General features: G+C 30.7%; 1 long non-coding RNA gene and 1 pseudogene across 2 annotated transcripts; one reads left to right on the forward strand and one right to left on the reverse strand.

The window, feature by feature from the left end:
* Positions 1-38: 38 nt before the first annotated feature.
* On the reverse strand, positions 39-4,017 carry LOC148626301 (uncharacterized). Its single transcript, XR_015920029.1, has 3 exons — positions 3,822-4,017; positions 2,727-2,889; positions 39-2,277 (listed from the first exon to the last, which is right to left on the reverse strand). It is a non-coding gene; the product is annotated as an uncharacterized LOC148626301 (long non-coding RNA).
* Positions 4,018-4,087: 70 nt separating this feature from the next.
* LOC148626302 (uncharacterized) lies at positions 4,088-7,989 on the forward strand (annotated as a pseudogene). Its single transcript, XR_015920026.1, has 6 exons — positions 4,088-4,132; positions 4,736-4,827; positions 5,106-5,235; positions 5,623-5,775; positions 6,374-7,056; positions 7,625-7,989. The product of XR_015920026.1 is annotated as an uncharacterized LOC148626302 (transcript).
* Positions 7,990-10,467: the final 2,478 nt, after the last annotated feature.

Below are 10,467 nucleotides of genomic sequence, written 5' to 3' on the forward strand. Positions count from 1 at the left end.
TTCAAAAATAAGGATGATTTATTTGCAAATAATATGTAATTGAAATGTGTATGGTTCTAATATTCTGTGTATGCAAATCAATACATGTGCCTACAATGTTAGAAAAAAGCCACATTTGAGCAGCTGATTTATGGCAGTTTTGTTATATCTAAGTACAGTCTTTACATGTATAGTACATGTACTATATGTATTTTTTTTAGATCATCACTTATTTAAGTCGAAACCATACACAATTAAGGACTGCTTATGGCAGTTTTGTAATAAATTATGTTGGAAAGGGTAAAATTATCAAGAACAATATGACACATTGTGAGGGAATAAAAATGATAAAGTCTCCATGCACAAACCAATAAAGTAAAGTATTTTATGTAAGGAACAGAGGCAACAAAATTCCATTTTTTTTTTTTTATTTTTCTGAAAAGATTATAATACATATTTATTAATTACATTAAATAAATTATCTCCTATAGTACAAATGACAAATCAATAAATAATATAAAATGCAGTTCATACTTCTTTGTCTTTCTGCAGAGTTCACATCATAATTCTTACTGTAATCAAATATATTATTATTGCTAAGATAGAAAAAAAATAGACAGGAGGCTACAATTTACTTAATCCAAATCTAGCACTAGTAGTAAGCCATATCTTATAAAACAACACCAATAATTGAGCAATTAAAACATGAGTTATCTCCCTTTCTTTGGTAAAAATGCTCTGCTTGATTTGTTTCAGAGATGAGGCTGTCTTATCAAGACTACTTATGATAATAATAACAGTGCTGCCACTTAAAATTATAATAAGATGAGTTTAAAAATGTACACACTTTACAGCTGTTAAGAAAGTTATTTTTATAGTAGAGAGAAATATAATTCTGATTGTGAATATGATTTTTTCCTATGTATGTCAATCAAAAGATATGTACAATTGATAAATAATAAATGCTTATAAATAAAAGCATATATACTGAGAAGCTACAGTGCATTTCTTATACTTATATTAATTTATTGAAGAAAAAAAAGTTATGCTTATACCCATCAAAATAAATAAAGTAAAAAAAAATCACTAATTAAAAAATCAATATAAAGTACAAGAAAATATCAACCTTTTTATATAATTTTGCTATTTTTTATAATCTATGAAAAGAAATAAATTCAATTCAATTGCCTCATAAGGATTATTATTGAAGATAAAGACGGTTGATACACACAAATTTTAGTAATATATATATATAATAGCACCATAACATACACAGAAATATGATGAATAGAACTATATTAATGTCTCTAACATATAATTGGTCTGTTTTATACAGGGTATTGTTACATCTAGAAATAAATATTCACCTTGACATTGCTTAAACAATAATTGTTTTGATAATGTGGTCAGTTCTTATTTGTCATCGATGTTATCTCCCTTTGACTTGTACACAACTATATTAACAAAAAACAAAAAATCAAGTTGTGATTTGATTTGATTTTTCTTAATTATTGTAGGAAAAAAACATAATTATTAGCAATAAACTTTAAGCAATCGCTTTAACAATTACATGTACAAATTTATAGATAATAAAATGACCATTTTTTTTTAATTACATGATATTGTATTACAATTTAAAACAGGTCATTGGTGTTATCTCCCTTTAATTAGTACATGTACACAACTACATTGTAGAAAAAAAAAACATGATTGACTGTCCGGTTAATTATAAAAAAAATTATTTAAAATTATCCCTAAACTACATGCATTTAAGAAAAATACATTTGCTAACCTCACTTACACTTTGCTAATTAAAAATCTCACCAAAAAAAATGGAATGGTGCCTCATTAACAGTGTCAAATGGATATAAATTACCAGACTTAACGAAAATAGATGAGGATTTTTTTTAATGTCACAAAAATAGAAAAAAAAGGTATCAATTATTAATTTAATGGTTCTACTTATACATGTATAAGCTTAAGTTTTTACTTTACAAACATGCAACTGAGCAAATATCGACGCAATATTTGCCCTTTAAGAGCATGGCCTGACATATCTTGATGACCTACTAACTGTTCGTCTTGACCTTAATTTTTCCCCATACATTTAGATCATTCTGATAATGTTGTCTACTTTTTATCCATGTTTGTATAATCGCATACGTTTGGTAAGCAGACGAGTATCATCCTTCCCAGTTGTTCTTTTCTCTGTACAAAAAGTCAAGAGCAAGCACCTTAATCTGATGTTCCTCCTCTTTGATGGTTATTTTGTTTTGCCTTGATGTTGCGTTGCACTTACTGAAGAAAAAGAAGCTTTAAATTAATACCAGTACAAAAAATGTACTTTAAAAACCAATGATTGAAGTATATAAATTGTGAGTATTTTGAGATAGAGAAAGAAAATGCAATGTATTGTTGGCCAAGAACTCAACAAACAACAACAGTCACAGCTACATGTATGAAAATATGAATCAATCAAAATAATTTAAACTTTAGTTTATATATCCATCTTAATTTAAAACCCACAACCTGACTTCCAATTTTGATACCATTTCATGCAGATAATGTTGTGTTGCTGCACTGAACAATAAAGGGACATAAATAAATTCTCATATACACGGACATAATCTATTTCAGTTTATTTGTGGCTGCTTCTCATACATTGTACAATGTAGTTTAAATTACAAGGTGCACATGTTACATATTGGCAAGCATTTTGTTAATGTCCAAATATACTTAACTCTTACCTTGATACATACACATTTGTATGTGCTGGTACATGAATAATTACTTCGGTTTTTCTCAGAGCTTCAACTGTACTTAGTTATTCATACTGCTTTTCATTTTATGCTTGTACTGCCTGTTTCAATTCCTCCTGTTTTTCTTCCAGTTTTCTTACCCCCTGAAATGCTTATTGAAAAGTTTTTAGATAGGGAAGTATCTGGTTGTGGACTACAATTAAAAACTATATAAATGTAATACATGTACATGGTAACATCAACCAATCATAAGTGACTATTTTCCATGTTCTCCTGTTTCACTGACACTTTTTTAATAATAGATTAATTAGAGCTCTTCATCTTCCAGTGCACAATAGAAAACAATAGAAATAAATAGATTTTTTGCATGCTCTAACAGAGTACAATATGTATGTTTGTCAATAATACATGTACATAGAAACTAAAAACAACATTTACTTTGAACTCTTTTGTGTTTTGCATGTAGTTGTACATGAACCAGGAAGACAGTAACAGCATTTAAATTAAACTTCTTCAAAAAAAATTATTGACAGTCACTTTTCATGAAAAAAGATTATGTGATAGTATGTAAGGCCGTTTGATAAATTCAAAGAAGACATGTTTAGTGCATGAACAGGCCTGGGACTATTGCATTGTAATTTCGTCTGAGACAGAATTTCATTTCATTAGCAATGTCCAGAAGCGATGAATCAAGGGAGACCCAGCAGGAACATTTGGACTTGATAATGGTACATGTAGATCTGAGGCATATAATTTTATTCAATAAGTATGCATAATGTTTAAATCATATTTACGGATAATTCCTTTTAAGAAAACTCTCAAAACAATTAATTCATTGATGTTAATGAACTAAAATCACTAGGGCAGATCCTGTTTTTAGCAACCCCCCTTTTTTCTAATATTTCTGGATCTGCATTGATATAACTATGCATATTTATGACAAGGGCTAAAACCATAAGGGAATGTGTCCATCGTAACGGGAAATAAATTTATCTATGACCGCACTTCATTGATCAATTGTACATATACAATGACATGTAAATTGACATGTCATGCGATAGATACTGCGACTAGAAAATATACCTGTGCTCTAGTATGTAAATTCAACCCATCGAGTTGTTTCATAAGGTATCACATCCCATTTAAAAGGCGCATTCATATCGAAGGTATAAGTTACAGCAGGGAAGTTATATGAGACTGAAGACTCCATTTTGTCTGATAGTTTGAATAGGGAACGTCTTTTTTACAACGGGTTGATTGTGATGTGATGCGGAAATGGAACCGAGTTTGTAGGGAATATTATAATTATCATTGCGCATGTTCGAAAGCTATTTTCACTTTGAATGCATGACGAACTTGAAGAAGCGGGCAATTTAATTGTAAAAAAAAACCAAGTAAGTTTGACGGCTTTTATACCCAATTAATTTTCATATTTAATGAAAAGGATCAAAAGATAATAATGGGTGACCATCATTTTCATTAAATACATTTGGATTGTGAATTTCCAACTATTCCAATTATTTTACTGAATTGTGAATATAACTTTCCCCTCCGACAGACATTTATTGGAGCAACATAATAGGCGTTCATTCATGTACAGATTCAACTCTTCGTTTAACAACACTTGTATATACATTTAAAGTTTTTTTAAAGGGTATGTCCAGCACTGCCATTGGTGACACCATTGATGAGGACATTCCATGGTGCGACTTGTTCATTCAACACACAAGCCCTTAGTATGGATGGGTGAAAGATCTGGAGACGGCTAATTCGGTTGTGGAGGATTTTTCTTTAGCTACCCCCACAACTTATGCAGTACTAAGAACTACCAAAAGTTTTGGAAAATTTTCCCGTAATGGCGAGGCATATTCTTTTGTAAAGAAATATCCTTTTCCATATTTTCTTCTCAATGCGCAATTTATTTTGGTCACAAGATCTATTGCTGTGATTTATTTTGTAAATGATTATTGGTGTTATCTCTTTTTTTATGGTTGAAGGTGGAAGGCAGGGTACCCCTTTCTTCATCGTTGGTCACCGTTTGATGGAATGTCATCAAGGGTCAAATTACAGACAAAAAAGGAATGAAAAGGTATTACCTAAGATCAATGATTCTAATAGAAATTATGATGTAACAATTGAAAATTGTGGTGTAACATTTGATTTTTGTTTTCATCCAAATTCTTGGGACAGTGAAATAATTGTACATTAAGAATAGCCATGCATATTGATTGAACAAACAAAGCTAAAACAGTTTTGTAAGATTTTAATAATTTGTAAATATGTTGTGCAAAAGGATTCTTATTTTCAGTAATATTCAAATATCAACCATTTAATTGAGTTTTTTTTTATTTAAAAATGTGTTTTTAGATTTTTTTTAGGAGAATCACGATGACCATCTATACCCTCAAGCTGCATATAATAAAAGAAACACAGGGACAAAAAGCTGGGCTACAGTGCAGCAGTATACTTGAGGGAGGTTTTTTTTCCAGAGTATAGGGTAAAGAAAATATTAGTGGTTATTTATATCATTAAACTTCACATATCAATACTTCACCTGGCCGACCTGTTGTAAAATGACTAAACACAACGCTTAGATTGTGACTTTAAGAATGCATCATATCTAGTTTATTATATCACAATCTACATGTTTTAAAATGTCAATACACAACACTTAGATTGTGGTTATAAGAACACATCATCTTTAGATTGTTATATCACAGTCTACATGTTGTAAAATGTCTATACACAAGACTTAGATTGTGGTTATAAGAATGCATCATCTTTGGTTCATTATATCTATCTGTAGTAAAATGCTAAATTTCAGATCTTTGGTTAAATGTATGTTTATTGTGATTCTTATTTTGAATAAAGGTTCTTATTTCAGATTGTAAATGATAACCCATACTTCAGACGAATAGCATCAGAACAACTGAAAGCTGATTTGAGTTCTGCTTGCTACAATGAAGTTCAAGTAGATGCAAGAATTTATATGGATCTGCCTAAAAAATGTGACCACAGCAAACACACAATGAATGATGTATGTATGGTTTTATTAAAGTTGAAATAAATTAAATGTATTACCGATTATGTGTTCAATAATCATGCACAGGAAAAAGCAATAATCATATTTGTTTGATCCCTTAGCTGTAGGTTTGTGTTAAAATAAATGTACAGTGAGTTCCTCTATTAATTGATAGATTGTGTATGAATAAGTGATTAATGAATAGACACATAACGTGTTCAATTTATTTATATTTATTAACTGTATAATGTCAGATTCTTATTCTTAATTCAAATTGTCTACTCCCTACTCATAAAATTGTACTAACAAATTTGCATTGCGGTATTAATATCATCAATAAACACCAAGATAGAGAAAAGCAAGGAGAAATTTATCTATCATTGATATATCAAATGTGCCAGTTTTTCGAACTATCACATGGATTCACCAAAAAAAAAAAGAACTCAAGTTTTCAATGCTTTCTCATATATTGACAACAATGTTCATAATACATTCAGACTAAAGCATGTAACATTTAAACATCATGAATATTATATTGTTTATAGGTATGTGACTCTGAACTGTTGAAACCACCATATGCATGTTTTTTTTTTTTTTTTTTTTTATTTCATAGGCTGCTGATTTGAAAGCACCAATAGATCAGCGTGTTGTAGACCACATTTACAATCTGGTTGATGATGGTATTTACAATGTTGGGGAGATCAAGAGACACATAAACATATTTGTTAAGAACTTATTTGGTAAAAACAGTTTACCAAATGCAATAAACCTTAGATTCTACCCAAGTCGTAAGGACATGCGTGGAATGGTTGACAGGAGAAGAAAACTGATAAAAGGACTTCTAGACCAGGAACAATTAAATTTAAAAGTTAAAGCATGGAAAGATGCCCATCCAAACGACACCATCTATTTTCGGCCCTCAGCAAGGGTTAAAATACCAGGAGTGGAAGATGAGGCAGATGTAAATGAATGATGAACTGCTGAAGATCAGCAGTTTTTGCTCTTTTACCAGAACAGTTGACAAAAGCACATGTTGAAACGATATGGTGGAGAAACTGTTTTTCTTGACGCTACATACAGAACCACGAAGTATGCACTGCCATTATTTTTTTGTATGTATTCATGCAAATTGTAGCTATTATGTTGTTGCTGCATTTGTGACAGAGAATGAGGATAGTGCTTCTATTTCTGAAGCACTTTCAATCCTTAAAGAAGTAAACACATCATGGACAACCAAAAGCTTTATGATAGATGCCTTAGAAATAGAGATGATTTCACTCAATGCTGTGTTCCCAGGTATTATTTCCTTTAAAATATTGCTCATTTAAACTGTAAACAGATTAATATTTTTGTTATCTAAATAGTCATATCAACACTGCCAAAAGTACCACATATGAGAATAAAATGGTTTGCAACATACAATAATCCTTTGAAACAAGCTTCAGTTATCATATAATTATGGATTAATCATAATATGATAATCATTTGTTTTTCATAACCATTTTATCATTAAATGATTTCCACAAACATTTTATCATCATGCTTTCAAGTAAAAATTGTCAGATGATTGCCATATATGCATATGGTTGTGTATTATTATTGTTAAGTAGAGAAGCGGGGAAACTTCCCAGACCAAAACATGATTCAAGGGAAGTTTGTAAAGTGTCTTTTGCCGATTTTTGAAAAGAGTGGCTTGATAACCGGATGATGAATTCTAAGATATATAGGGCCAAGTCATTCACAAACATGTATTACTTGTTTGTGAGTAAACTGATCATGTAAATACACCAATACATTCCTTCTAAAAATGTTTAATTCTAAAAAATCTGTAACTGAAACTTCAATTTATTTGGTTGTCTTACAGAGGCTTGGATTTTTATTTGTGATTTCCACCGGAGACAGGCATGGATGAGATGAACATCCGCCCACAAAAATGCAGTTACTGAACATCAGGATGAAATTCTAGGACTTCTCAATGTGAGAACAAAAATCGTTTTTTTTTTTTTTTTTATTAAAAGTACAATTACAGTTATACATAGTTTAAGGGTATATAATTCAACCTGAAGGTCAAAGGTGGGAGTTTTACATGTAAAGGCAACTCATCCAAAACTGTTTAATGGATTTTTATGTAACTATGATCCTGAAGTGAGTTTTGCTCACAGTATTTCTACTTACATTTTCGATAAATACAAATTATAAAACATGAATTTCTTTTTTATATCTAAGAAAATCAATACACAAAACCCATTTTCACACACTTATTAAAAAAAATGACAATTTTATTGTGTTCTAATTTGTTCTTTATGCTAAAAATTTATTGCACATATGTAAATAAATGATAAAAAATTGATAGACAATAATTTCTCCATATTTTTTCATTAGTTTGATGCATGATTTAGTCTGTTATGTTATTGACAGAGTGTAGCGGAGTCCATAACACAGGATGAGTTCAACAAAAATTTATCTACACTAAAAAGCAGCAAAATCTGTCGAAGCACAATTTGAAGACGTACATAGAGAAAGAATGGTTGGCAAATGACAAGCACAAGGTGTCTGATTTTATTCTTTTGGTTTTAAATAGTCACCATGTTCCTAATGTTAAGATTTAATATATTGTGTGACTAAAGATATTTGTGGGAAATAAAATATATGGCTGTAAGTATTAGACCTTCCAACACACACTTGATACAACATACATGTTTATGACTTCCCTCTAGGAGACTGAGTTGATCCACTTCACTGAGAAAATACGAAATTACAATTTAGATCATTTATTCAACAAAGTTCATGTAAATACAATTTTACGTCTGGTGGAGAAAAAAGAACTAATGGATCGAAAAAGTTTTTATAACAATCAGATAAAAAATAAAATAATGATGATAAGACATAAGAAAGTAAAAATAAATTCCCAGATGAGGATGGCAGTTCATTTTTTTTTTACTTCCAAAAAACTTTTATTTATAAAGAATTCAGCTTAATACATGTACTTTCACAGAGTATTTAGATCACACTACCATTCCATTATCAGCTGCTTCATTAGCTTGTACAAAGTTTCTACAATTCTAAAGTTTAATTTTAATTCTAAAACAGGAATTACTTATTGATGTCCTCAAATCTGTTTCAAAATATAACTTTAATTAATCAGTCTTTAAATTATTTTGCAGATGTGGGTTCGGGCCTACCGGAATGAGATGTTGACATTAGTTGTAAACACCAACAATGGTGTCGAGGCTCAAAATAAAGTTTTCAAACAAGATTACTTGGCCCCATACAAAGTGAAAAATATAACTGGTTTGATGTTGGTGCTGATAGATGATTTCTTTGTAGATGCAAACAGGGAGAAAGTTTAAATCTTTATTTACAATAATAGTAATTTAATTTTTATGAATTACCAAATTAAGCTCAGAATCAAATCATAAAAGGCCACTAAATAGCGTTTAAACCCCTGCTAAGATAGGGGCTAGGGTGCTCTGATCATAGAGCAACTGGGTTGTGTGCCCCATGTGATGGTGGGGTAACCCTGGCATACTACATGCTGGAGTTGTCAGGTCATAATACAGAAAACCTGACTGCAAATCATAGTGGTGCACCGTGTTGGGGAAAGATGACATGGTCTTCACACGTTTAGGGAACATTGCTGATCCTTAGCTCACCTCCCTATTTCCAATGGATATCAAAATATGTCTATCCAATTTTCCTTGTGTCCCATCCCATTTTTCATTTCATCACCATTTCATGTTCATTTTATCACCTTTTTCGTGTTCATGGCCTGGATATAGCCCAAATATTGCTGCTTGGGCGATTAACGTCAACAATTAATCAACCAATCTGTATTTGAGACCCATTGGTGACCTTCTGTTGTCTTGTATATTTTTGTCGTTTGTTGTCTCTCTGACACATTCCCGTTTACATTCTATATTCTGCATATATGCTCAAGAATGTAATGTTTTTAACATTTTACATTTAATATTTGGATAATTATTTTCATAGGTAAATGGACATAGCAGGTAAGGAACAGAGTGATATAACAACATAATATATATATTCTTCACAAATATGTATACAGTAATCATGTATCAAAATTTTTTATCCATTACTATAACCACCTACCACAATGTGACATGAATGTTAAAGCTGCAGTAGCTGTCAAATTTGATTGTACTGAATTTTACTGATAAAATGAAATATGTTTGTAGTAATGCAATTGAAGCAGTAAATGTCAGTAACAGCTACAGAATATTGTGAAAACATCGTTATTTTAATCAAAGAAGATTGGTAGCTCAGATCTAATCATTTTCGCCATTACTTCCCAAGATTGCCGACAGGACATCAACCTTGGTTAAAAATACTTTAACCTTGGTAAAAAAAAATAACAATAGCAGATACACAAGAAAGCACGTGTCTTGTTTACATCTCATTTCATCCATTTCTTGATTAGTTTTCAAATAAACACCTATTTCATGTATTTAGCACACTATATTTGTAGATATCGAATGGAATTATACAGGAAAAGTACAATTTAGTCGAAATAATTCTAAGTTAAGACATATTTCAACAGAAACAAAAATTTACGAAAGTGACATCTATTTAATCAGCATGTTTATTAAACACATTTCTGCACTTTCAATTATATAACTGTAGACAGCTTCTGGTTGTGGTCACAAGTGTAAAAACCTTATACCCTAGCTATTGCTTTTTTCTGTTGTA

This window comes from Perna viridis, chromosome 2, assembly GCF_037379345.1.
Source record: "Perna viridis isolate PV_CMFRI_1.1 ecotype Kerala chromosome 2, ASM3737934v1, whole genome shotgun sequence".
Classification (NCBI taxonomy): Eukaryota; Metazoa; Mollusca; class Bivalvia; order Mytilida; family Mytilidae; genus Perna; species Perna viridis.